Consider the following 26,614-nt stretch of genomic DNA (forward strand, 5'->3'; position numbering starts at 1 on the left):
GTTTCTCCGCAATGACTTTATCATCTTTAAGCGCTCCTTTTGTATTTTCATCGTCAAGGGGCCCCACTGGTTGTTTAGCAGGCTTCCTGCTTCTGATGTACTTAAAAAACATTTTGTTATTGCCTTTGGAGTTTCTGGCTAGCCGTTCTTCAAACTCCTCTTTGGCTTTTCTTATTACACTCTTGCACTTAAGTTGGCAAGTTTTAACTAAAGAAATTCATTGCAAACCAAAGTGATCTTGGAAACCTTTGCAGACTTTTAAAATATAGGACTAAATTGTGTGCTGATTTACGCCAGATGTAACCCCACAAAGTCAGATTGTGCAGGTTATAAATAAACAGAATTTGACCCTTTGGAGAGGATTGGCCCGGGGGAGGGTGATTAGAGCGGGGAGGGAGAATGAGTGTGGGGTATTTAAATAAGACAGGGAAGGGAGGCACACACCACAAAATGCTGCCAACACTATGGAAAACTTTTGGGTAAGTTACGGTGAGGGGATATTGCAACATGATAACGGAGATAACTCTTATTCTGAAAAATAAAGTAAATCTGGGGATTCTGCTTACACATGATGCATGATGGGTAGAAGAAGCAGAAAATAGAGGCTGTAGTTTAAAAAAATCTCACATGATCCTTTAATTTGTTTGTATACTACTAGCCCGACAAATCTCAAGATGTGTAAAAGGATAATCTTGTGGTTTAAAAACTCTCTCATGTAAGGTTGAGATCTGTAAAAGTTACCCTGAACAGACCAGAAAGAGAAAACCGTATTTGCCACTTTTACTGTCACATGAACAGAAATGTCATGTGGTACAATGAGATAAGGAAAGAACAAACTGAAGGCTATCTGTTCCAGAATTTTTGCAAGTTAGCAGCATTTTTCAGGCTAGACAGCGTCTTCCGGGTGTAACTTTGTAATGTACAAAACATTCTTGTATTTTTGCTCCATTTTTGTCTGGTATTAAAAAAACTGTGAAGTACACCTCTACCTCGATATAACCCTGTCCTCGGAAGCCAAAAAATCTTACCGTGTTATAGGTGAAACTGCATTATATCGAACTTGCTTTGATCCACCGGAGTGCGCAGCCCCCCCCCCCCCCCCCGAAGCACTGCTTTACCGTGTTATATCCGAATTTGTGTTATATCAGGTCGCGTTATATCGGGGTAGAGGTGTATAATTACTGCTGATGAAAGGGATGGACTGACAATTCTGAATACTAAAAGTAGCGTGTAGCCACAGCAGCATGAAAGGCTAGCCACCCCTAGGATGACCAGACGTCCCGATATTATCGGGACAGTCCCGATTTTAGGGGACTTGTCCCATGTCCCGACCTTACATCGGTCGGGACGCACTTTATGTCCCGATATTGGGGGACCGCGGCAAGCCAGCGCCGCTCCCCGCTTCTTCCGGGCCCTGGGGCAGCGCAGCTAAGCTTCCGGCGCTGGCTGGCCGGCAGGAGCCTGCAGAGTGCTGCAGCCCCACTCCCCAGACACTCAGAGAGGCAGGGGCGGGGCTTGTAGGCACCGGCAGCCTGCAGCGGGCAGAGAGGGCCCCTGCCCCTGCCCAGTGGAGGGAGCTCTTTGGGGGGCGGCTCTGGTTGCTGGGTGGGGGGCAGGGATGGTAGCCCGGCTCAACTTGTAGCTGAGCAGCAGCAGCTCGCTTTGCTCCTGAGCCACCGGCCACTCGCTCTAGGTAACTGCTCGCCTGCTCAGCCCCCTTTCCTCTGGCTCCCCGGTTCCAAAAGCCTCCAGTCCGGGACAGGGTTTAAAGGAGCAGCCCCCTAATCCTCTGGGGGCGGAGGAGCTCTCTGGAGTTAGGGCAGTCTTGCAGACCCAGCAATCGCTGTTTCCAGAGCCGAAGTCTCTTCCCCTGGAAGGGAGGGGATCTGGGTGGAAGGAGGCATTTGTAAATGCACCATAGATTGAGTGGCTCTTGTTGATATACACAAGTACTACTGTGTGCTCTCTTGAACGGAGTGTGTGTGTGTTGGGCTTTGGTTTCTGCTCTCTGCTAAACAACGAAGGCTTAAAAATGTGAAGAGGAGGACCAGAGGAGAGGAGGACCAGTCTGAGGGGAGCAGAGTCTCAGCCATAGGTGTGTTGGGGTATATGTTAGGTTGAAAAGTACCTCCCGAGTCCCACTATACAAAGAGAATTGTGGGTTTGTTGTTGCTGGCTGCCGCGCCTCCCCGGCCCGCCCCCGCCAATTTTTCCTCCTATGCTCCAGCGGCGTTTTTTTTTTTTGCTCCGTCCCCCCGCGTCCCGATATTTCACTTCTGTCATCTGGTCACCCTAGCCACCCCAAGTACATGCCTGGGGTCTCAGATGGGTAGGTACTCAGAGCGGCTAACCCATCCCACCACTTGTGCTGTCATGGCTAACTTTATTTTTAGCACACTAGAAAGATGAGAGCTAGCTCAATCTGTCTCCTTGAGCTGGGAGATTCCCAGCTCTAAGTGTAGATATGCACATATGTAAGAGGAGCTGAAAGAGGAGCTTGGGTTGATTTCCATGGTCATTCAACTTAGTCTCTCATCTGCATTGTCATTTAAAGCTACCACTTTGCACCTTTTGGACACAACTCAAAGAAATAGGCCATGTCTACACTACGGGGCTTATAGGGGCATAGTTACAGCATCATAGCTATGCTGGCATAACCCCATTGCATAAATGCAGAACGCAGTGGTAGAAGGGGTTTTTCTGTTGGTGTAGAAACACCACCTCCCTAAGTGGCAGCAGCTAAACTACATCTACACCGAGAGTTAGGTCGGCATAGCTACGGCGGTGGATTTTTCACACACTGACTGCCGTAGCTATGTTGACCTCAATTTTAAGTGTAGACCAAGCCCTAGACTCCAAACTCATTTCTCAGAGAGTGCCACACTGCCAGTAAATAATAGTGACTTTCAGGCCCCTCTTTGTTGGTCAGGGGTATGAAAAATCCGTATCCCTGACCGACATAGATGTGTCTACGCTGGGGGTTAGGTTGGCCTAGCTATGTTGATGGAATAATGCTCCCGCAGACTTAACTAGTGTTGTTTGGGTAGATGATATGCCTGCACCGACAGGAAAACCCCTTCTGTCAGTGTAGGTGGCATCTACACCATGGGGTTATGCTAGCATAGCTACGGCATCATCTCCTAACCTCAAGTCTGGTCTACGCTTAAAACATGGGTCGACATAGCTATGGTGCTCAGCGGTGTGTGTGACATTCCCGAGTACCGTAGCTATGTTGACCTGACCTCTGGTGTGGAATGCTTCTGTCGACCTAGCTATCGTCACCTGAGGTAAAAAAAACCCTTTCAGCACTGTATGCTGTGACTATGCTGTCAGTTTACAGCAGCATAACAACAGCACCATAGCTAAGCCACTATAGCACCTGTAGTGTAGACATGGCCTCAGACACCCACAGCCTGGGCCACGTTTAAACCAGTTACTTAATAAATAAAAGTAATACAGGATAGCTCTTTACACACATTAACGAAACTTCACAACACCCCATAGGCCAGCAGGCATTGGTGTCTTTGTTTACACTTGCCTAAGGCCACACAGCAAGCAGTGAGAAAGCCAGGATTTGGGCATACCTGGCTCTAGGTCTGAGCTCAGTTCCTTAGAATGTGCTGCTTCTCAGACTTGAAAGGGATTTCTCAGTGAGGTAGGGCATCTGAACCAGCTAGCGTGCCACTTACGTCATTGTTTAATGTAAAAATTATTGTTAATTAAAAAAATAACTGGGGGAAAAAACCTTGACATTTATAGAGTTAATTTAGGGCCTGTTCTGGGAAATCCCTCCTACTGAAGTCAGAGGAGCTATTTGTGTGACTCACGTGAATAAGGACTTCAATAATGAGTCCTTATTTTTTAAAAAAGCCAGGAGGATTGGTCCATAGAAACTTGAAAACTCAGTGGTAAAATATCAAAGGCATCATTACAGGTGTTTGTTTTGAGGTCTTGATGCTTTATTTTAGTGCAAACTTATTCCTGTTTTAAATGGCTCTGAAAAATAATATTCAGGTGTCAGATTTATTACCCTGATCTCATACCAGCATAAATCAGTAGTAACTCTGCAGAAGTCAATGGGCCTGCGCATCGGCTCCATTAAGGTATTGGCACAAGGCAGTCTTAGCATGCATAGGGGAATCCCCAGGTGGTATAGGACTAGCAGCTCCTGTGTTACCCCTCCCAGCTCTCCCTGGTGTAGGGGGACACAGACAGAGCATCTTTGAGCTCCAGCTATTCTAGCTGTAGGAGTTGTCCTTGGGAACATTGGGAGCTCATAAACCTGTACAACCCCTAGCCCATCAAATTTGCTCACGAGGACTGGATCAGCAGCTGGGGGGTTTGGCGTCAAAGGGGAAAGAGGGCAGCTTTCTCTCCTCCCACCTCCCCTGAGCTCAGATGGATTCTAAACAGCTGGTCCTGAGTTGATATTGGTGTGAGATTAGAATCAGGCTCTTAATAGTGCTGCAGAGAAAGAAGCTCAGCATTTAAGCCCAGAACAGATGTTTCCAGAAAGGACAAGTTTCTCACCATTAGAAATTCTAGATCAAAATTCTAGATTAAAAACAAATCTCATTTGGTTTGATAACTAAGAAACATCAGACTAAACAAAGATTTTAAAGTTTTTAAATAGTTCTTTTTCTTTTTTCATCTAGCCAAGAACATGGAATGAACATGAGCAAGTTATGAAGACCCGATTTATGCTAATAGAAAAACCAGGTGAGAACATATCCGAGCACCTATGCTGGGTTCCCGTTTGTGAAAAGTAATCTTTAAAAATCTGGTGTGTACTATGTTTTCAATTGATAAATTAAATGTATTTAAAATTTATGGACTTTGACTGCATGAGCAACTACTTCCCTAGACTTTAAAGCCAAATGTTTCCTTGTTTTTTTTCCTCTGGATAAAGTAAACCACATTTCTAATAAACATGGAAAGAGCTTTCCAGATAAAGTCACTATTTTTATGTAAAGTACCCTCCAGACTCATTATAAAAAAGTTTACAACCTAAATTGTGCAAGTATTTTGTAATTGTTAAACTTATATAACCTGTACTATAAAAAAAAAAACAGCCTATTGTAACATGTACACCTCAACATCAATGAGCAACATACAGTAAAAGTTGAACTATAAAGGAAATTAGCACATAAAACTATGTGTTTCAGTTAAGCTGAGCATCTAACACAGGGGTCGGCAACCTTTCAGAAGTGGTGTGCCGAGTCTTCATTTATTCACTTTAATTTAAGGTTTCACGTGCCAGTAATACATTTTAACGTTTTTAGAAGGTCTCTTTCTATAAGTCTATAATATATAACTAAATTATTGTTGTATGTAAAGTAAATAAGGTTTTTAAAATGTTTAAGAAACTTCATTTAAAATTAAATTAAAATGCAGAGCCCCCCGGACCGGTGGCCAGGACCCAGGCAGTATGAGTGCCACTGAAAATCAGCGTTTCACTCTGCCATTAACTCTCCCCAATATATATATATTCAGATACCTAGAGGAAAGATCTAATCTATTTCAGGGTGTTTCTGTTCACCACTGCAGCACAGGAGCATTTGGGGAAATCAGTGGTATTAAAAGTTACAGTGAAGTCCAGCAGTATGGATGTACACAAAATTGAGTATACAAATTTAGAGATTGTTTTGAAAATGTGGCCTTTATGGCAGTAGCATTTCCCCTAGGAGCAGGCATGAAATCTAGGGGTTTTATTTCAAATATTTGTATTCACATTGTTTCATGGACTTTTAATGCTTCAAGTGGTCAGTTATGGAACTGAAATAATACAAGATCTAGTCTTACCACAATATTTAAATGCCTGGAGTAAAAATTCCATAGCAAGTCCATATCTAAGGTTATTTTAACTTTGTAATTTGCCCATCAAACCATCAATAAGCCTATGAAAAATGCAGACACAAATGCAAGAATATTCAGCTTTATTTGGGTTTACTCAAATACAGGTAATTTGGGGGTCAAGTGTGGTTCTGTGTAACGCTCAGTCAATTACATGGAATGCTTACAAACACTGTGGAAGACAATGGAAAGGCAAACACATATGTTATAATTACTGGGATTGATCTTTATGTGAAGCATTTGTTAGTTTAATCTCTAGATGGTGCCAAATATGTATTTATATCTTCTCAGGTGATGGAATTTCTCTTCATGTGGATCCGAGCTTCACCTTTGTCAGAAAAACCTCTTTCCTCAGCTTTTGCCCCTGTGGCCTCAGCAAATTCACCCCCAATTACCCTTGGCCAAGGTTTGCTGGGTGAGTCCTTTTGACCTCTTCAAAATCACTCCATGTTGGGCCATAAGAATTGCTCAGAATAACACAGGAAATCTGATTTAATGACTTTCTCACATGACACTAAGCAGCACTAACCACTGAACAAAGCGTGAAAAACTGCAGCAATCCTATATTTGCAAGGGATAGGCTGTGAACTAATAGATCTTTTCCATCTCTAACTTCTATGATTCAATGACCATGTGGGCCACAAGGCTGGTTCTCACTCTCTGAAGTTTTGTCTTTTAGGTATATATTAAACGTTCCTTTAAAAAAAAAAAAGCAAGCAAACTCACTAAATGAAACAAGTAGGTAAAGTCATGCTGCATATGGTACTAGTAAAAATGTAATAGTAAGAGTTGGCTACAGCCAAGCAGCCTTTGTATTACTTCTCTGGAGCTTAGAATATAGTCTAATGTAATTACCTGCTCTACTTTTTAACATTTTATGAGAAAAGTGTGTGTTTTAAAAAGTTATATTTCCATATAAAACATAAAACAGACAGGTCTGGAGTAGACAAAGGTCCTGATTCTGTTCTCATTGAAGTCAATGGCAAAACTTCCATTGACATAAATGAGAGCAAACCCATGAAATAAAAGTGAATTTATCAATGTTCTTTTTTAATTTGGTGACCAGAGAATCAGGTTTTATTAATAAGGTTTCTCTAATTTATGGTTTCTCTATGTTTTCCCCCTACCCACAACCCCCAGATAACCCACTTTTTTCTTTTGTGATCACAAACCACCCTATATTTTCTTCTGCAACCCAATATGCCAGATTCTTGGATGTCTCTATCCCAGAATCTCTTGCATTGTTTCAGTCAAAAAAAATTAAAATATAAATACATTTAAAATTATCAATTTTTAAAAGTGCATTTTGACATAGATTGCCAAAGGAGGAATTTACATTCATACATTCTTATTGAAAAATGTCATGAACTGCACATTCCCTGGCACAATAGATTCAAAAACCCTAATGACTGAAGCGCTTTTCATTTGGAAAGGTATCTGTGCAAGCAAAAGGGGTGGAATGCTTCTTTCTTTCTTTCTTTCTTTCTTTCTGTGTGTAATAAATGGAAGTTTAGATTTTATAGAGACGTTGGTGATCCCTAAAAAATAGTCTTCTGACCTGCGCTGGGGTCGTCATCCCGAAGGTTGAGAACAATGGCTCATACTGAATTGTTTGTTTCTCTTAGCATGGGTCATGCAAGGAAGGAACTTCTCCTGCCAGCTGCCTCACCTCATTAGTGACATGTTCCCAGCACATTGCTCTTTCTATATGATGATGGTATTTCTAGCATTTTTATTACATACATTTTCTTTGACCAGTTTGTAATTTCAGGGTTTTTTGAAAATATTTCGCATTACACCTAGACTAAAGGTTTCCAGGTTTTACTTTAAAGTCTTGAAAGGTAGAAAACATACAAACGCTCTCCCTCACCTCTCCTTTCTTTAATCTTACCACACTGCTTGTCAGTGTCATGGCCAGGAGTGAAACAAAGCTGAAAGTGAGAAGCGTGCAGAGCCTGGCTCTACATGAACACTTGCTGAAAAATACTCCCCCAAATCATGCCTTGTTATACTTCAACCAGGGTGTGAAAGAGACCTGATGTATCCATTTTGTGCCAGAAGAAATCTTATGTCAGTAACAATTCATCCTCTCAGACAATTTCTATGCGAAATACATTTTCCACACGTTCTGTCCTCTTGTTTATTTTCAGGTGTTTACAGTCTCTAATAAACACCTACCTTTACCATACTGGAGTGTGTCCCCCAGTTGTGCTAGGTTTTTCATTCCTAGTTCTTCTAGCCTGCTTTTCATCTACTTAGTCATGTCTTTAGAAGGAGATTAAAAACAGATCTTATTAAATTGACATAAAATTCAATAAAGCTGCACTAAATTGTTTATTCCTATCAGATTCAGTGTTTATTATCAAGGTTTGCTTATTGAGTCTCTGTGGGAGACTTTTAAGCATGGAAGGCGGGATAAAATGTGGTCTGCTGCTCACAACAGGCGGCTGGAGGTCAAGACTTCTGGGTTCTATTCACACTTCTGACACTGAATCTGCGTGACCTTAACCAAGTCACTTACAGCCAGATTCTGCCACCATTATTCACTTTAGGTAGCACCCACTCAATGAGCAGTCCCATTGAAACCAACAGGACTAAAGCCCCAATTCAGCAAAGCATTTAAGCACATATTTAAGTACTTGGATGCAGGGCCGGCTCTAGGTTTTTTGCTGCCCCCCCGCCCCCCCAGCTCTGGGCTCTCTCTCCCCCCCCCACCCACAACTGCACCCTCCTGCCGCCCCAGCCCTGGGTCACTGGTAACTCGCTCCCAGGGCGGATCATTCAGCAGGAATTTTGGATGTGCACAGAACACAGATAGGATTGGTTCCCATATGGTTACAGAACTGCAGTAAAGTGGAACAATTTTCAGCTTGTGTGACTGGAGGATATCTGGATGCATATTATAAGATTGTCCTACATAAATGAGGAAAAGTTGAGGTGCCTTTATTATTCTTTTGTTCCATTCTTTGTTTCTATGGGGAATTTGCCAATGCAATATCACTGTCTTCCTTTTAAACAACTAAAACTAAAAAAAAAACCAAAACAATGGCTGTTGAAAATAGCAATTCTAGTCCTAATAACCACTGGGAAGCATTTCTTGCTCAATTTATTCTACTTTTTCTACAGCAAGTTACAGTGGATCAGTATATTTGGTTTGGGGGAAATGAAGTAACAGCTGCCCAAATTGAGCTTGAGCACTCCTGAATTTTGAGGGTGTTCAAATCTGGAAGGCAGGTGCTAGATTCCCTTTCTGAATATTAGCTAAATCTGGAAAAGAAAAGTCAGTTTCTGCTTCCATTGCTCAGAAGTGTAAATCCTCCTATGTGCCTGGTACTGTATCTAAAGCTGCCCAGGTCCTAGTAGAGCCTCCCCTCCCTTACTTTTCATTTTAAATTCTAGTGGGATCCACATACCTCCCTTGCTAGGCTTCAGATAGAGAGGTGCACTGTCCATTTAGTCCACCCAATTCTTTCTTTGGGGGAGAGCCCAGGGCTGGGGCGGCAGGAGGTGCAGGTGGGGGCCAGAGCTGGGGCAGCAGGGGGTGCGGGTGTGCGGGGGGGAAGAGCCCAGGGCTGGGGCGGCAGGAGATGCGGGTGGGGGGAGAGCCCAGGGCTGGGGCGGCAGGAGATGCGGGTGGGGGGAGAGCCCACGGCTGGGGCAGCGGGGGGGTGCAGGTGGGGGCCAGAGCTGGGGCAGCAGGGGGTGTGGGCGGGGGAGAGTCCAGGGCTGGGGCGGCAGGAGGTGCAGGTGGGGGCCAGAGCTGGGGCAGCAGGGGGTGCGGGTGTGTGGGGGGGGAAGAGCCCAGGGCTGGGGCGGCAGGAGATGCGGGTGGGGGGAGAGCCCAGGGCTGGGGCAGCAGGGGGGTGCAGGTGGGGGCCAGAGCTGGGGCAGCAGGGGGTGTGGGCGGGGGAGAGTCCAGGGCTGGGGCAACACGGGGGAGCGGGGGAGAGTCCAGGGCTGGGGTGGGTGGCGGCAAAAAACCTAGAGCTGGCTCTGTCCCTACCATTCACAGGAAGCTGCAGCATGAGGTTTCAGTTCCACTCCTTGCCCCTCCCTTTCCTGTTAATTGCGGCCAAGGGAATGCTGGGAAATGTAGTTCTTTCCCTGCTCCAGGGCTGGCTCTATAGGCAGGGAGCTAACCAAGGAACTACAGCTCCCAGGGCCCCCTGTTGGTTCTCAGCTCCCATGCTGGATTCTTGCGCCCCTGCAAATTTGCCGCCCCAAGCAACTGCTTGCTTTGCTGGTGCCTAGAGCCGACCCTGCTTGGATGAATACAGATGGACTTCTGAATTGGGACCTAATTGCTGAATAAAATATTATTCAACATGTGAGAAAGGAAGATTCTAGGCTTTAATCTCTCCATGCATTAAATTTCCCATCTGTAAAATGGACATAATTAATACTTCATGAGGATTGCAAAATGTCTTGAGAGCCTAGAATGAAATTGTATTGTATTTATTGTAATTGTAAACTTTTATTTTTAAGATCACGTGAATTCTGAAAATGGATGAGTATTCACATAACACGCTGACGTACTGAAAGCATCTGGCTTGTCAATAGGACTATATTTCTTTCAACTTACAGCCTACGCTACTGCTTTCATCTTTGCAAGACTGAAAACCTCTAATACTACTTAATAGAAAGTGCATCACTTCTGAAAACATCAACAGCTTTTTGTTTACCCGGAAGTAGCAAATAAAACCTTCCCACAATAACAACCAAGATAATATCTGGGCAAATACTGCAAAAAAGTAAAGTGTGACTAAAAACCATGAATTCATTTCAGAGATATTCACAACCCATTTTTTGGTTTTCCGGACCATTTGTACAAGTGATTGTTTGTTTGCTAGAATGTGTTCAGAAAGCAAAAGGCTCACGAATACATGTGCGAATACTTTTGCAAATTAATGCTGGAAGCATTTGCAGAGTCCAGGGGACGCTTGTTGTTTCGTAGTTAGGGTTCAGATCCAAGGCATATTTTAGGCCGGATAAAAGCCAGCTGTGATTTTTTAAGCATCTGTTCTGATAACGTTTATCAGCTTAAGCTTAAATAGAACTGTGCGTATGTAAGAAATTGCAGAGTAATCATGTTTGTGGGGAAAACGAAAAGATCAAGTAATCATAAAGCTAAACTTGTTTTGAACGAACACAAAACTTACCTATTGACAGGTGGAGAAGTGATATGAAAATGAGAAACTAATCTATATGAATGAGAAAAGATAACAAAAAAGTTATAAATAGATCAGCCTAAACTAAGGGAAGCTGAAGCAGTGTGTTGTCCGCTGCTGGAGGTGACTGTGTGGTGACCATCCTGATGAGTGTCTTACTTCTGAGTAACTGATCACTACTTGCTGAGCATTGTGCCTTACTAAATATTTGTTAGACCAATCTGCTGAGCAGTGAATTTCAGTCCCAAGAGTTAGTGCCAAGGGAGTGAGGACTACCATACTCTGAGCTCTTCTAATCCAGGTTGACCCTCTCCCCCAGTGTGGGAACTGTATGACCTTGGCCAGTCAGTTGGCCTTATCCTAGTCTGATCAAGTCAACTCAGCTGAGAAACTAGGTGAAAAACAAAGATATCAATGTCAACCAAACGCTGCAGCTGAGTTAAGCTTTTCTGAATAAAAAAATATTTGCTAAATTAAAGAACTCACGCCCTTTAAATGCTCTGCTGTGATGCAAGCAGTGCAACTTCTTAATGGGCCACATAACAGGGAAAATGATTTATGCATCCCAAAGCTAGGGTCTTGCTTGCCAGCACTGCAGATATTAGCATTTACCTACAGAACCCAGCCAAGTTTCTGTAGCAATTTTGTATGCAGGATTAGGAAAGGACCCTCATGAGAGACTTCTTACAGGTAGAGAACTCCTTAACTGCACACTGATTTAGTCAGTTCACTGCCAGCTTCCCACTGTTCATATCATATAAACTAGTTCTTGCTCATTTGTCCCCAACTCTCCTTGTTCTTTGTCTTTCTGGAGTGCTCCCTGGTTTCTCAGCAGTCCTGGTTATTCCCTCAACTCTCTCAGACACTGCCCAAACCAGTCCACTCTTTTCTGTTCCCATTGCTCTTCAAGCATCCCCTAGCCTCCCAGACATTTCTTGGAGATGATCTTTAATTCTACACTTTCATAAAGAAGTTCTTGTGTGAGAAAGAGACCACTCGATATTACCAAGCAGAAAACCAGCTCCTGCACTATTACGAGAGAGAAAGAGAATGAATATATAGAAAATGAGTATGTGGTTTAAGCGTGAAGATCAAATTTTGTTGACATTTCCACTACAGTAAATGTGGAGTAAGCCTACTGCAAACAGATTCTGATCTCAGTTCTACCACTGAAGTTAATGGAGCTACTCCAGATTTACACTGACAGCAGGATTTGGCCCTCACCCTTTATGTATTAGGAATAATTTTGTTCTAGTAATGAGCAGAGCTGTGTGAAAGTCCGAGGTTTAAGTTCATTGGGGTTAGTCCACATTTTTTCTCAGTTTCGCTTTGAGTTCATTTGACCTAACCCTGAAATTCAAAGTGGAAACTTGCCTGAAACTATTACGGTCACTTAAAAAAATTTTTTTTTACTTGTACACTACCCAAAACATGTGAGGCATTTTACAGAATAAGGAAATATCAGGTCCCTGCCCCAAAGAGATTACAGCCTAAATTTTAGGCACAAAAGTAAGGGGGGAAGTGATAAGGTAAAACAAAACTAACAACATGATCACACATTTACCCCCTTTAAGCAGGTGCATATCTTAATGACTGTATTGCTTTCATTTATTTTAACTCACTCCTTGTATAGTAAGGGGCAGGGTGCTTAAGGGAAGTGGCCAGATTTCCGTAAGTGCTCAGTGCCCATTGTTGTCAATTAAAACTGATGAACACTGAGCAATTTTGAAACGCTGGTAACTCCATTATGTGCTTAGGCTGTTTAGTACTCAGCCTTTTTGAAAAGCTGATGATGCTAGGTGCTGTGGCAGAAGAAGAGTTTTATTGGCTTTCCTCCACAAACCACAAAATAGCCTAGCTTCATTCATAAATTGGCCCAGGCTTGAGAAGTTCAGAGAATCTGGTTTGTGTTTTGAATCTGTAACAAAATCTCCAACCAGGGGAGTGGAATTAGGTTTTGTTTGTTTGCACAGCTCTATTAATGACTGTTAATTGTTGAGCACAAATCATAGTAGGCTCTGTAAAGAACAATGAGGAGATAAGGCCCCTGGGCTCAAATAAATTTACAATATAAAGGCTCAGTTCTGCCTCCCTTAATCATACTGAGTAATAACTTACTCCCCATGTTTATTTAAATGGCCCAGTCACAGAGTAAGTATTTGTAAAGATTGGGGATATGCCCCTACTTGTTAAAAGTCCTGCACTTAAACATAGAAGAGATTCTATATTTTACAGATTTTATTTCTTTCCTGCTGTTATAGATGTTTTTTCTTTGTATTTCTGTAGACTTAGTCCTGTAAAAAGGGTGGAACCAAGTGCAAAATTTCACTCACAATAATTTGTTTAAATGCTGAGCTCTGTTGGCATTAGGGAAGAGCTTTACCTTTACTTTTTCTGCCCAAAAGTTGAGAGACGAAATATTATGCTGAAATGGTCACACAACTTACTGAACAATTTGTTGTATTTATAGACACAAAACAATGTAAGATAATGATAAAGTACAGATGAGAAGTGAATGGTTTTGTTATGTGTTACAGTAAAGAAAACATGTCATAGGGGGATCAGTTGACCAAGATCTGGGTCTCTAGTCTCCTGGCTCAGGATATAAGTACCTGTACAGTAATGGAAGTTACTGGTATTCTGTGGCAGGCGAATCAGGCCCTTGGATGGTTTACTCATGAATCAAATATTACACTTCCAGTAGCTGGAGGTTAACAACATTCAGACATGTGCAATCAAAAGAGTCCAAGGGTCAGATTCCTTTGCCAGATTCCTTTGATTACATGTTTATGGAAAATTATTTTTTTTCAAAAACATGTACAATAAACATGTCATCTACCATTAGGGATTTTACATATTTGAAATGTTAATTTAAAAGTAACATCTGATGTTTAATTAACACTTCTTTGTTGTCTTTATCAGTTGCCACAAGTGGTGCTGGAACAATTGTTATAGTAGGGGTGATGTAAACCCTGTATATAATGGAAATCACTTCAAGCTAGGGGGTGTGGCAGCACCCCTACTTCCTGCACCTGTGACTGCCACAGATTTTTATAGCAGCACTGGATGTACCACAATACTACACTATAAAGCAGGGGGTCAGCAACCTTTCAGAAGTGGTGTGCCGAGTCTTCATTTATTCACTCTAATTTAAGGTTTTGCGTGCCAGTCATACATTTTAACGTTTTTAGAAGGTCTCTTTCTCTAAGTCTATAATATATAACTAAACTATTGTTGTATGTAAAGTAAATAAGGTTTTTAAAATGTTTAAGAAGCTTCATTTAAAATTAAATTAAAATGCAGAGCCCCCCGGACCAGTGGCCAGGACCTGGGCAGTGTGAGTGCCACTGAAAATCAGCTCGCGTGCCGCCTTCGGCACACGTGCCATAGGTTGCCTACCCCTGCTGTAAAGCCTTTGTGTGTGGGTGGGGTGTGGGTGTGGGTGCGGGTGGATGGTCTCAAGCCTGTGTAAATGACCCCACTGGAGGGCAGCGCTGCGAGTGCTGTGGTACACCAGTCCCCTCGCTATCTAGTACCACTCTGGATGTACCACACACTCAGAGGCAAGCAGTGTAGGTGCTTCAAGCACTAGGCCTTGCAGGCTGTAGCCCTTGGTGGGTTTCCATACACACTCATTGCAGCGGAATAACAAGGATTGCTTTAGTAGCCCTGCCAGGAAGAAACATTGCAGATACCCAGGGCAAGATGACTTTAAATGATGAACCAACGGTTCCTAACTCAGCCCGTAGGGCCAGTTCAGGACAGGAGTATGAAGACAGAGCTCCTCAGACCTAGTGCCAGTGATAGGCACTCCAAGCCACCCCTCTCCCACAGGCAATCATGCACTGCCCTGCAGATCCCCAGCCAGAGTCAAGTTCCCATGTCTGGCACCTGTAGTCTCATTCAGCCCTCCTGTTTGCAGCCTACTCCTGACAGTTCATCAGCCATGGCTGCCAGTGGCTCCCTTGCAAGCAACAGGCTGCTTCCCATCTCTCAGCTCTTCAGTCCACACTCCTAAACTGCTCAGTCTTTTTTCCCTCCAGTCAACTCCCAGGCTGCTATCTCTGGCCTGTTGCTCCTGCTCACCAGCAACCTACCCTGCATGTCCCCAGTCATGTGCTTCAGGAGGTGAGGGCAGCCCTGCCACCTGCTTCTCTTGCTTTCCTCAAGCAGGTACCGTGGGAGGGTGCTCCCTGCCCACCCCTAGCCCTGGCCCTCTAGGGCTCGTCATTAGGCCCCTGCCTCACAAACCTCCCTGGCTACCCCTGACACACCACATGAACTGACTGCATGACATCCAGTGGGTCCGCCTCTGAAGCACACCCAGACAACATCTGTACATGCTTGTTCTGCATACCAGCCCTTTCCTCACCCTCATGTTGTGTCCTGACACCAAGTGGTGGGACCAGCTACCACCTCAGGAGGGCAAGGACCCCCAGTAGGCCAGCCTGTATTCCTCTCTGGTTCCACAGCCCACAGGGGATATTAGTTGGCAGCTCCTCCATGCAGCCGTGAGCACAGGTGTGTACCTGGCACGGTTCATGAACTCCCCCGACAGCTGTCCCTTTTGCAGCAAGGAGACCCTGGCACACGTCTACCTACGTAGGGTGTGTCAAGTTGCATCCACTCTTCCAGCTCCTCCAGAACCTCTCACTGAGCCTCTGTCTGTGCTTTACCCCACACCTCCTGATCCTAGCGCACCCCAGTCATGGCCCCACAAAGTCCGGGGGCCTCCTCGTCAACCTCCTCCGGCTCTGGCCAAGAGGAGGCCAGCCATCATACCAGGAGGAGGAAGCTGGATGAGGGGGTGGGGTGTTCTGCAACTATGGGGTCTATTCCCATTCCCTGGTTCAGTCACATCTCCAGGCAGCGTTCCTCTGGGCATTATCCACTGACTCCTTCGATGGCTTTGAGGAACAGTGGGCGCTGTCTGGGGTTCTCTGCTTGGTGCCCCGGTCTGGCTACCTCATTTTTAATCCCTGACCTCACTCCAGCCCCTGTTTTTTCATGTACTGTCCCAAGAACTTAATTATAATCTGGGTTTTGTGGTTCCTCCCCCAGCTGAGGGGGTAGGGCCTTTAGTTATGGGATGCCTAGATCACCTGTCCCAGATAGTACCAGCAGCCTCGAGCTCCCTCTTGAGAGGGGTCCCCCTCACCTCTGGCAGTACTTCCCTTTCTTATGCTGGAGAGAGATTACAGAACTCTCTGATGGCTGGGTTTTGCACGGGGGAGGGCGGGGATGTAACACAGTACCCAGTAAAAAGCCACCAGGATCATTTACACCTGGTTCAAATCCTCAGCTAACATGGGATAATTCTTTTCCACAAAACTGGTTTGGCTCGTTTAATTTTGGTCCATTGACTTCCCCTCCCCGTACATTTCTAAAGTGCCCATCTTGTGCTACTTCACTACAGAATTATACAATTGACCTGCAGAGGATCATTGACAGTTCAAAGAAACCACTTCCTCTCCCCACTGTCAACATGAATCTGCAAAAAGGAATGTTGACAGCAGCTTGTTATAACACCCAAACAAAAACAAGTCGAGCAAAAGTAACGGTCATAAGAAACATGGATTTGTTTCAGCAAACTACTTAAGCACATGCTTAACTTTGAGCATGTCAGTAGTCCCATTGACTTTAATGCGACCACTCACATGCTCAGAGTTAAGCAGGTGTGTAAGCTTTTTGCTGGATCAGGACTTGAAGCTGTTAGTTATCATACAATCTGCACAAAGTTGTAATAGCCATTGATGAAGGAGCCAACTTTTCATTGTCTGGTGGGTACTCAGGTGCAATATACACAAGAAGGCCAGGTGCACAAGGATGGCACAGTATTGCCACCTCTCTCAAAGCATGTGATTTTGTCCCCTATTTTAGCAGCTCTCTTAATGTCAGGAAGAGCACCTGCACACACATGATTTGGGAGGAGGTAGCTGCATGCTCCTCTCACCCACTTCCAGCAACCACCTGATTCCCCTCTGCCTGTTTACAAAAGCCACCTGCTCTCCTCCTCCTCCCTGCTCCTAGGGGGTAGCTGCTTCCTGCCTCTTTCCTTGCCCCCAGCTCACCCTACTCATGGCTCCCTTGAGTTCCTTCTCTCCCTAGTCCTCTCACTGCACTCCAGCCCCAGCTGGTACTGGCTATGTGGTCTCTTCCCTCCAGCTCCCAAGCACTCCTGCTTCTCTCCTCTCCCTTCCATCTCACTGACCCAGCCCAGGAAGGTGCCTGCAACCTGGCCCCTAAATTCCATCCTCTCTCTCCCACAGCTCCAAGACCTCCCTGCTTGCAACTTCCAGCCCTGACAGATACCTACTACCTTCCCCTCCCTCGACCCCAAGTCACACCGATTCCCGATTTTCAGTTTCTGCTCTCCAACGCTCTCCGCCCTCACCACTCTCCACCAGCTCCCTACTACCCAGATCCTTCCCTCCTCACTCTGGGTTCCAGGAAGGTACTTGCTGCCCTGAGCCCTCCCCACCTCCTGCAGCCACTAACCCCTCAGAGCGTCTGCCCTGCCCCATTCCCACCAGCTCCCCGCTGCCCCACCTCCCAAACTGCTCCTGCCATTCACTAGAGCCATCTTGGAGGGGGCCTGTTGGTACTGACATGCTCCCCTCCTCTCTGTATGCTTCTGGGAGTGACTAGCTGGCCTATGCCCATCTTTCTGTGAGGGGGCACCTGCAGGGCTGTAACCAGGCGGGGCAAGCAGCGCAGTGGGGGTTGGTCGGACCAGCCTCACACAGCAGGATGGTGGTGCTTGGTGGGGCCAGGCAGCCCCACATGGCAGGGCTTGGGGCAGGAGCACTACTTCCACCCCCTGGCTCACCTCAGTAGGCCACTCAGCCTGTCTGGCTTAGGGGAGGTACAACCAAAAAATCCCTGCCCCACACATCGCCTCTAGTAGGGGGTGCAAATATGCTTGCTCGCCCCAGGCAACCAAAATGCCTAGTTATGGCTCTGCATCAAGGGGAACCACTGACCCTCCTCCCTCCCCCAGCCGATATACAGTAGAACCTCAGAGTTACAAACACCAGAGTTACAAACTGACCGGTCAACCACACACCTCATTTGGAACCGGAAGTATGCAGTCAGGCAGCATAGACCAAAAAAAAAAAAAAAAAAAAAAAAAAGTGTACAGCACAGTACTGTGTTAAACAAACTATTAAAAAATGAAGGGAACGTTTAAAAAAAAAGATTTGATAAGGTAAGGAAACTGTTTCTGTGCTTGTTTCATTTAAATTAAGCTGGTTAAAAGCAGCATTTTTCTTCTGTATAGTAAAGTGTCAAAGCTGTATTAAGTCACTGTTCAGTTGTAAACTTTTGAAAGAATAACCATAACGTTTTGTTCAGAGTTACGAACAACCTCCGTTCCCGAGGTGTTCGAAACTCTGAGGTTCTACTGTAGTACCTCTGTTATCAGGGGAGTGGCCCTTCCCCACTTGCTGGGACAGTACAACCAGCCCCCACTCTGACCCAGCTGAGCTCTAGACCGCAGCCTGCTAAAGGCAGAGCCAGGAAAGCCCAATCTTAGCAGTGTGGGGATTCCCTCCAGGAGAAACCCATATATGCTCTGGGGGAATCCCCTGACACTGACTTTCCTAGCTGACTGACCAAGGGCTTCTTCAGTGGTTTCCCCAGGAATTGAAATTGGGGGGGTGTTCGAATTTACAGGGGGGGGTTGTCAGGGCCCATGAGATATATAAAAGAGATATGAAGAAAGTACATTTTTTGTTAGGATAATGCAAGTTACACCAAAACACATAACAGGTCTAGATTTCTAAAAAAATACAATTTAAAAAAAAAAATGTATTTAATTTAAATTGACTTTTGAAAAGTAAGCCATCATGGGATAAGAGGGAAGTCCTCTCATGGATCAGTAACTGGTTAAAAGATGGGAAACAAAGGGTGGGAATAATCAGTTTTCAGAATGGAGAGAGATAAATAGTGGCATCCCTGAGGGGTCGGTACTGGGACCATTATTGTTCAACATACTCATAAATGATCTGGAAAAATGTGTAAATAGTGAGGTGGCAAAATTTGCAGATGATACAAAACTATTCAAGATAGTTGTGGAGGAAAAGACACCCCCCCTCCCCCAATTACATAGGCCTTGATTTGTTAACATGGGCGCAGCAGCGGATTTACCATGGAGCCACTGGCGCCATGGAGCCGGGCCCACACTCCAGGGGGGCCCCGACCAGGCCCACTCTTCTCCACCCCCCGCTCTCTCCTGCGGGGGGCAGAAGCTTGGTGCTCCTGGCAGTGAGGCTCCTGCTGCAGTACAAGCTCCCCCTCCCCTGCCTCTTCTCACAGCTTGCTCCCTTCCCACCCTCCCCCTCCCTGCCGCCGATCAGCTGTTTGCCGGCAGGAGGGTGGGGGAGGAGCACAGCCACAGCATGCTCACCTGGGGAGCGGAGGCAGAGAAGAGGCGGGGGTATCCCTTGGGGAGGGGGGTGGAACAAGCATACCTACTCTGACTGCAGAGCTGCACAGCCAGGCTGAAAAAAGAAGGTGCTGCTCAGCTCCTGGGACTTTGCAGCTGGCCACCACCTTCTGGGTCCTAGTGCTGGTTGAGCTCCCTTCTGTGTGCTGGGAGCCATCCTTCGTCTTGTACAACAGTGAGTGCCCGTGGTGGGTCAGGCAGGGCAGGGGGACAGAGGCAGTGGGGAAGGAAGGGGGTGGGATGGGGAGGAGATGGAGTGGTGAGAAAGGGGCATGGGATGGGGAAGAGAAGGGGATAGGGCAGGGATCGGCAACCTTCGACATGCGGCCTGCCAGGGTAAGCCCCCTGGTGAGCCGGGCCAGTTTGTTTACCTGCCACATCCACAGGTTTGGCCGATCATGGCTCCAGGCAAATGGGGGGCTGCAGGACGAGGGATGTGCTGGCCGCGGCTTCTTGCAGCCTCCATTGTCCTGGAGCGGCAAACCACAACCAGTGGAAGCCGCAATCGGCCGAACCTGTGGATGCGGCAAGTAAACAAACTGGCTTGGCCCGCTAGGGGGCTTACCCTGGTGGGCCACGTGCCGAAGGTTACCGATCCCTGGGATAGGGGAAACAGGGGCCTGGGATGCGGATCCCCTTGGCAGCACTGGGGCTCCCCTGTTAAGCAGGCCCATCAAACCCTCATCCTGACAAGCCCCACCTCCCCTGCATCTGTACCACCCCGATGAGCCCCCCAGACACCCTCCCCACTGAGCCCCGACCACCTACACCTAGACCCCCACGCAAATGAACCCTGTAGATAAATCTCTGTATTAAGCATCTTCACGTAACTTTCATATGACTTTGTATTATGCCTCTTCATATAACCCTGTATTAAGCTATTTTCATACAACTTTGAATCAAGTCCTTTGATATAGGAACTTTGTATCAGATCCCTATGTTGAAAAACTTATAGAAAACTTTGTGTTAAGCCTTGGTATAATGTTATAGCCCCCAAGGATAGTTAAAGTAGAAGAAAAATGTCTTTTTGCTAGGAGTAGAATAAGATTCCCCCCCTCCCCACACTTCCTTAATCAATTGGCATGTTGAATGAATGAGGTGTGAATGAGCAAGGCGTGGAAGGCAAGCACCTCCAGATAGCTAGTTGGAGAGGGGATGGAAGCCAGACCCAAGGACAATCAAACTTGTCAAGTGGGCTCACTAAAGAAGAGCAGACATATTGATGGCCTCGGGGGGGAGGGGGGGGTTAGAATCAAGCACCTTCTTTTGGAAACACCCTCTTTGAACAGTATTGGGACAACACCCAGAAGGAAGCAGCACAAAGGACCAACGGACACAGATTTTGAATCTGGTATAGATTTGCATGAGAGGGAAGCTGCTATAAATGTGAGATGTCTTGCAGAGGACCCTGGGTCTTGTCAACATGGGAGCATTGATCCAGATCGGCAGAAGCCCGGCTCCACCCCTCCCCTAACTCACTCACCTGGCCAGTGAAGTTAAGGGGAGCAACTAGTTGGTAACAACAACAAGACGGAGTGTGTTTATGTGAGTGCATGAGTGTAATATAGATCATATGCATATGATACAGTGTTGATTGATGCATGTATTACCAATGAATGTGGCGTTTGCCTTATTCCCCCTGAAAAGATCCTGTGCAGTACTTTAAGTACAACAACCCCACCTCCCCTGCACCCAGACACCCCCCCACACTGAGCTCCAACCACTTTCACTTGGTCCCCCCTGCAGACTCCCATTGCCCCTGCACCTGGCACCTCCCTGTGCATCCAGATCCCCCATTGAGCTGCCTGCACCCAGACTGCCCCACACAGAACCCTCTTACCCCCATCTGGATACCCCCACACTAAGTCTCTCTGCACTTGGATCCTGCTGCTGGGCTGAGCCTCCCTGCCCACATCTGGTGCGCCTGGCACAAAAGGGGCAGGGCCCCAGGGTGTTTCTGTGGCAGGCCTGGCCCTTGTGCTGTGTCAGGGTCAGGTTCAGTCTCACTGTCAAGTCCCTGTCCCAGGGGAGGGGGGCGGCTGCAGGGTATTCTCCCACCTCCATGCAGCCAGTGGCCTGTGCTCCCCACTGCCATGGTGGAGCTTCCACATTTATTTATTATAAAAAAAAAATCAGAATTTTAAAATATTATGCACAGAATTTGATGCAGAATTCCCTCAGGAATATGGGGCGTTGTACAGCTGTGATGGTGGGACTGTGAAGGGGGTGCTGGACAGTAGGGGATCTGTGGGTGTGGGAGCTGGGCAGGGGGTATGGTGTGCAGGGTGCTGTGTAGTTGTGGTGGGATGTCAGCAGGAGGGGTTTCTAGGCAGCGGGTGCTGGGCATAGGGATCTGTGGGGGAAGTCTCTAGGTGAGGGGGCACTGGCATAAGGACAGGGCACTGGGCAGGGGGCAGTGTGGAAGGGGCACGCTGGCAGCGCAGGGCTAGGCGGGCCAGTGTGCGTCGAGCAGTTTTGGGTTTGTAAACAGTGCCCTTGTGCTGGGCTGAGTGGGGCCACTCCTGCTGCACTGCGTCTCATTGCCCCCAACCGGCCCCGCGCTCTGCGGACCACTCCCAATCACATGCCCTATTTCCCCAATGGGGGCCCACAAATATGTTTGGCACCGGGCCCACAAAAAGTTAATCCGTCCCTGAATGGGCCTGTCTTGTTTCTAACAGGCCCTAAGCCTGAACCAAAACAGCTGTGTCCCCTGGCTGCGGGGGGAGGGGTGGGGGGTGTGTGCAATAGAAAGCCCCAGAAGCAGGAACTATTTGTAATATGTGCCTAATGCTTATAAAATATAACAACTGCTTGTGTGAGATAAGATTGTAACCAATAAGTGTGAAGCATTTGTAACGGTAACCTTTACGATTAAGCAATGTGTAACTGTAACCCATGCCCTCCCTTACGCCTGCTGTGTAACTACCCTGTGAAATTGCTGTACCTCGTGACATGCTTGGTGTAATGGTACCCCATAAAAGGAATGGTTGCTAAACACTGGAAAGTACCAGCCGAGACCCTAACCCTTATTACTTCCATAAAAGGTATGTGAGCAACCACATTGGAAAGTACCAGAAAGACCCAAGAAGACCCTAACCCCTGTCAGGTGTTAATTCCAAATAAGGGCAATTATTACTTAAATGTATGACGTATTTGTGGTTTTCAGCTTTATATACTCGGGTGATGCTTCGTATCGAGGGGCGCAGTATCCAATCTGCTACCCCCCAACGCGTTGGTGTGTGTTCAATAAACGGGCCTCAGGCTTGAGTCTCTGAGCAAATTACTGCCTGGGTGGCTTTTTCCACGACAGTTTGGGGGCTTGTCCGGGATACACGTCGCCCCACCGGACTGGAGGACTGCGGACCGTTTTCACACCGATCCCAGGCGCCAGGTCAGAGACCGTTGTCTCTATTTGGGCTTCGGTGGGAAGCTGCCCGTAGGCTCTGGGTTTAGGTGAGGACGTGTTGTATCTGAACCTTTGTTGCTAGACTAATTTGCCTGACGCTTGTTCGTCTTGTGTGTGTTAAGGTCTGTTTGTTTGTTGACCCGGGGGGAAGCAAGCACCCTGGTTGAGACCTGGGCAAGACCCCAGTTGAGAGTAAGACCGGCCGAAAGGGCCATTGAGTAAGACCGGCTGTTGAGTAGGACCGGCCGAAAGGGCCGTTGAGACCAGGGGAGTAAAGACAACCCCTGTTGTTGGTTGGCCAGCGAAAGCTGCCGTCAGTACTAGGCTGGCGGTGAGTGCCAGGTAGGGTTGTGTGCCAACGAACGGAATGAGTGAGGGTCGCAGGATTCCCTTCCCTGTTTCCCTCTTGGAGCCCTAGGTTCCCTCCCTTGCTCGGAGAGCAGGGGAGTCCCGGGAAACCGCCCACGAACTCCTAGGTTGTAGGGTATCCTACCCCGTTCTCTTGAAGGCGGGCTGGTGCCCTCTGCTGGGGGAGGGGTGTGCGGGGACCAAGCCCTTCCTTGACCCTCCTGTTGTGTGCCCTGTGACCGAATTTCCTCCCCAACCGGAGTGCCGGTCCCACCCGGGAGCCTGGAGCTTTAGGCTCCCTCCCCCGCTCGGAGAGAGGGGGAGCCCCAGGAAACTGCCCGCCGTACCAGAGGCAATAGGGTATCCTACCCCGTTCTCTTGAAGACGGGCCGGTGCTCTTTGCCAGAAGGGGTGTGTGCGGCGACCGCCTCTTTTTCCCTGACCCTTTCTGGTGTGAATGTTGGGATGAGGGCATGCAAGAAGAGCACACGGTAAATGTTATATGTTTTGTCCACTGTATTAGCCAGTTTGTTAAGTGTTTTGTGTTTAGTCCTTTGTGTATGCCTGTCCACCCGGCTGTGGTTGTCTAAGATGTCCATAATGGGGACAGGGGAGTCTGGGCAAATTCCCATGCCAGAGAAGGGCATTCCTGCCGCGTACATGTACTCTGCTCCAGCACAATCTATACAAGCAGCTGCTGAGGCAGGTCGCCCAAACGAAACTTCGTGGGAAGCTGCTGCCCAGCCCCCACCGGCCCCAAGGGCAAGAAACATTAAGCGCCTTAAGTATCAAAAGCCCTTACACGTACCCCTCAGACAGTGCCAGGACATGCACTGCGGGGGGGAGGGATAGCTCAGTGGTTTGAGCATTGGCCTGCTAAACCCAGGGTTGTGAGTTCAATCCTTGAGGGGGCCACTTGGGGATCTGGGGCAAAATCAGTACTTGGTCCTGCTAGTGAAGGCAGGGGGCTGGACTTGATGACCTTTCAAGGTCCCTTCCAGTTCTAGGAGATGGGATATCTCCATTAATTATTATTATTATTATGCAGAGGGGGAGAAGGGAAAAGCCAAACGAAGGTCCCCACCGTCCACCTCCCCGGGGATCCAGTAAGAACGCGTGTCACTATTGTAAACAGATGGGCCATTGGAAAAGGAAATGTCCCTACTGCCCTGGCCGCTCCCCAAGCGGTAGGGGTGGGCAGCATTCTTGCTCCCCACCCCGTCTTTTCACCTCTGACCATTTCTGTCGGTCCTCTGCCTAACTATCATGCTTTCCTCCTCAGTTCTTGTTTACTTGATGACCTTTTGGGAAAAGATTTGCTGTATAAATTAAATTGTACAATCTGCTGTACCCCAAATGGTGTGTATCTGGATGTGCCTGATCCAGCTCACAATAAGGTCCTGGCAGTTTTGCAGAAGGACACTCGAAAGGAGGAGACTGACCCCAGCCCTTCCTCGTTGCAACAGGAACTGCTGGCTGAGGTCCCCCCTCCCCTTATTGTGGGCTGATCATGCCAACCCGGTTGGGCACATCGCGTCTGTCCAACTGGCTGAAATTCGCCTAAACTCAGCAAAACTCCTTCCTAAAGTGCAGTAAAACCCTCTCTCAAACTAGACCAAGAAACAAATTTAACCTGCAATTACCTCCTTAATTCAACAAGAAGTCATTATTCCTACGGTCAGTAAGTTTTACCGTGCTGTTCATGCTCTTGTTCTTCCTTCCTTTCCCATTGTCCCTAGTCCTGCTACCATTCTTTCCTACAATGCACCGGTGCTGAGGGGTTGTTACCTCCTCAAGAAAAAAAATTGTATTAAGTCCAGACATAAAAAAAAAAAATTAAGGTTATTGTTAAATAAGATGCATCTAAATATAAAAAATAAATGTGTGTATGTAAATAGGTGTGTATAAATGAATAAAAGGGGGGTTAGCCAAAAAGCCCACCCTCCTTGCTTACAAGGTTGATCCAAAAAAAAAAAAAAAGAGGGATGGGGGGGGGGAATTACGCTTAGAAAACTGTTGTGGAAAAAGCCACCCAGGCAGTAATTTGATCAGAGACTCAAGCCTGAGGCCTGTTTATTGAACACACACCAACGCGTTGGGGGGTAGCAGACTGGATACTGCGCCCCTCGATACGAAGCATCACCCGAGGATATAAAGTAATAATTGCCCTTATTTGGAATTAACACCTGACAGGGGTTAGGGTCTTCTTGGGTCTTTCTGGTACTTTCCAATGTGGTTGCTCACATACCTTTTATGGAAGTAATAAGGGTTAGGGTCTCGGCTGGTACTTTCCAGTGTTTAGCAACCATTCCTTTTATGGGGTACCATTACACCAAGCATGTCATGGGGTACAGCAATATCACGGAGTAGTTACACAACAGGCATAAGGGAGGGCATGGGGTACAGTTACACATTTCTTAAGCTTAAAGGTTACCATTACAAATGCTTCACACTTATTGGTTACAATCTTATCTCACACAAGCAGTTGTTATATTTCATAAGCATTAGGCACATATTATAAATAGTTCCTGCTTCTGGGGCTTTCCATTGCCCCCCGCCCCCGCAGCCAGGGGACACAGCTAGTTTGGTTCAGGCTTAGGGCCTGTTAGAAACAAGACAGGCCCATGTTAACAAATCAAGGCCTATGTAATTAGTCCATCGCTGGTAATTAGTATCAATGGTCAATGTGGGTCTGGCTGGAGAATCTTGCCCGCATGCTCGGGGTTCTGCTGATCTCCATATTTGGGGTCGGGAAGGAATTTTCCTCCAGGGTAGATTGGCAGAGGCCCTGGAGGTTTTTCGCCTTCCTCCGCAGCATGGGGCAGGGGTCGCTTGCTGGAGGATTCTCTGCGACTTGAAGTCTTTAAATCATGATTTGGGGACTTCAACAGCTGAGTCAAGGGAGAGAATTATTCCAGGAGTGGGTGGGTCAGATTTTGTGGCCTGCATCATGCGGGAGGTCAGACTAGATGATCATAATGGTCCCTTCTGACCTTAAAGTCTATGAGTCTATGAGTCTATAATTGGGGGGGGGGGTCTTTTCCTCCACAATCCCCCCATCTGATGCCGTTTAGGCATCACTAAGACCACCCTCATCAAGGTCTATGTTACTGAGATCCGTTTTTATGGGGTGCATAGGGCAGTAACCGTTGCTGGACACTGAGGCGGACTGCAAGCTAGCCTGTTTAGGAGTGTTGGGGTCGGTGTTGACACGCTCAAGGGTGTTGATACTAGCAACTACTAACAGAGGTGCTTTCACGTGAGTACACCTCCCAGGTGGGGGACAAGAAGGCACCTTGCTCGTTCCTCCAGCTGCTCACTGTTCGCTCTGGCCACTGATGTTTGTTGTGCCACCGTTCACTCCACCACTCTGTTGCCAATGGCCCTTCA

This window comes from Emys orbicularis, chromosome 1, assembly GCF_028017835.1.
Source record: "Emys orbicularis isolate rEmyOrb1 chromosome 1, rEmyOrb1.hap1, whole genome shotgun sequence".
In the NCBI taxonomy this organism is placed as follows: domain Eukaryota; kingdom Metazoa; phylum Chordata; order Testudines; family Emydidae; genus Emys; species Emys orbicularis.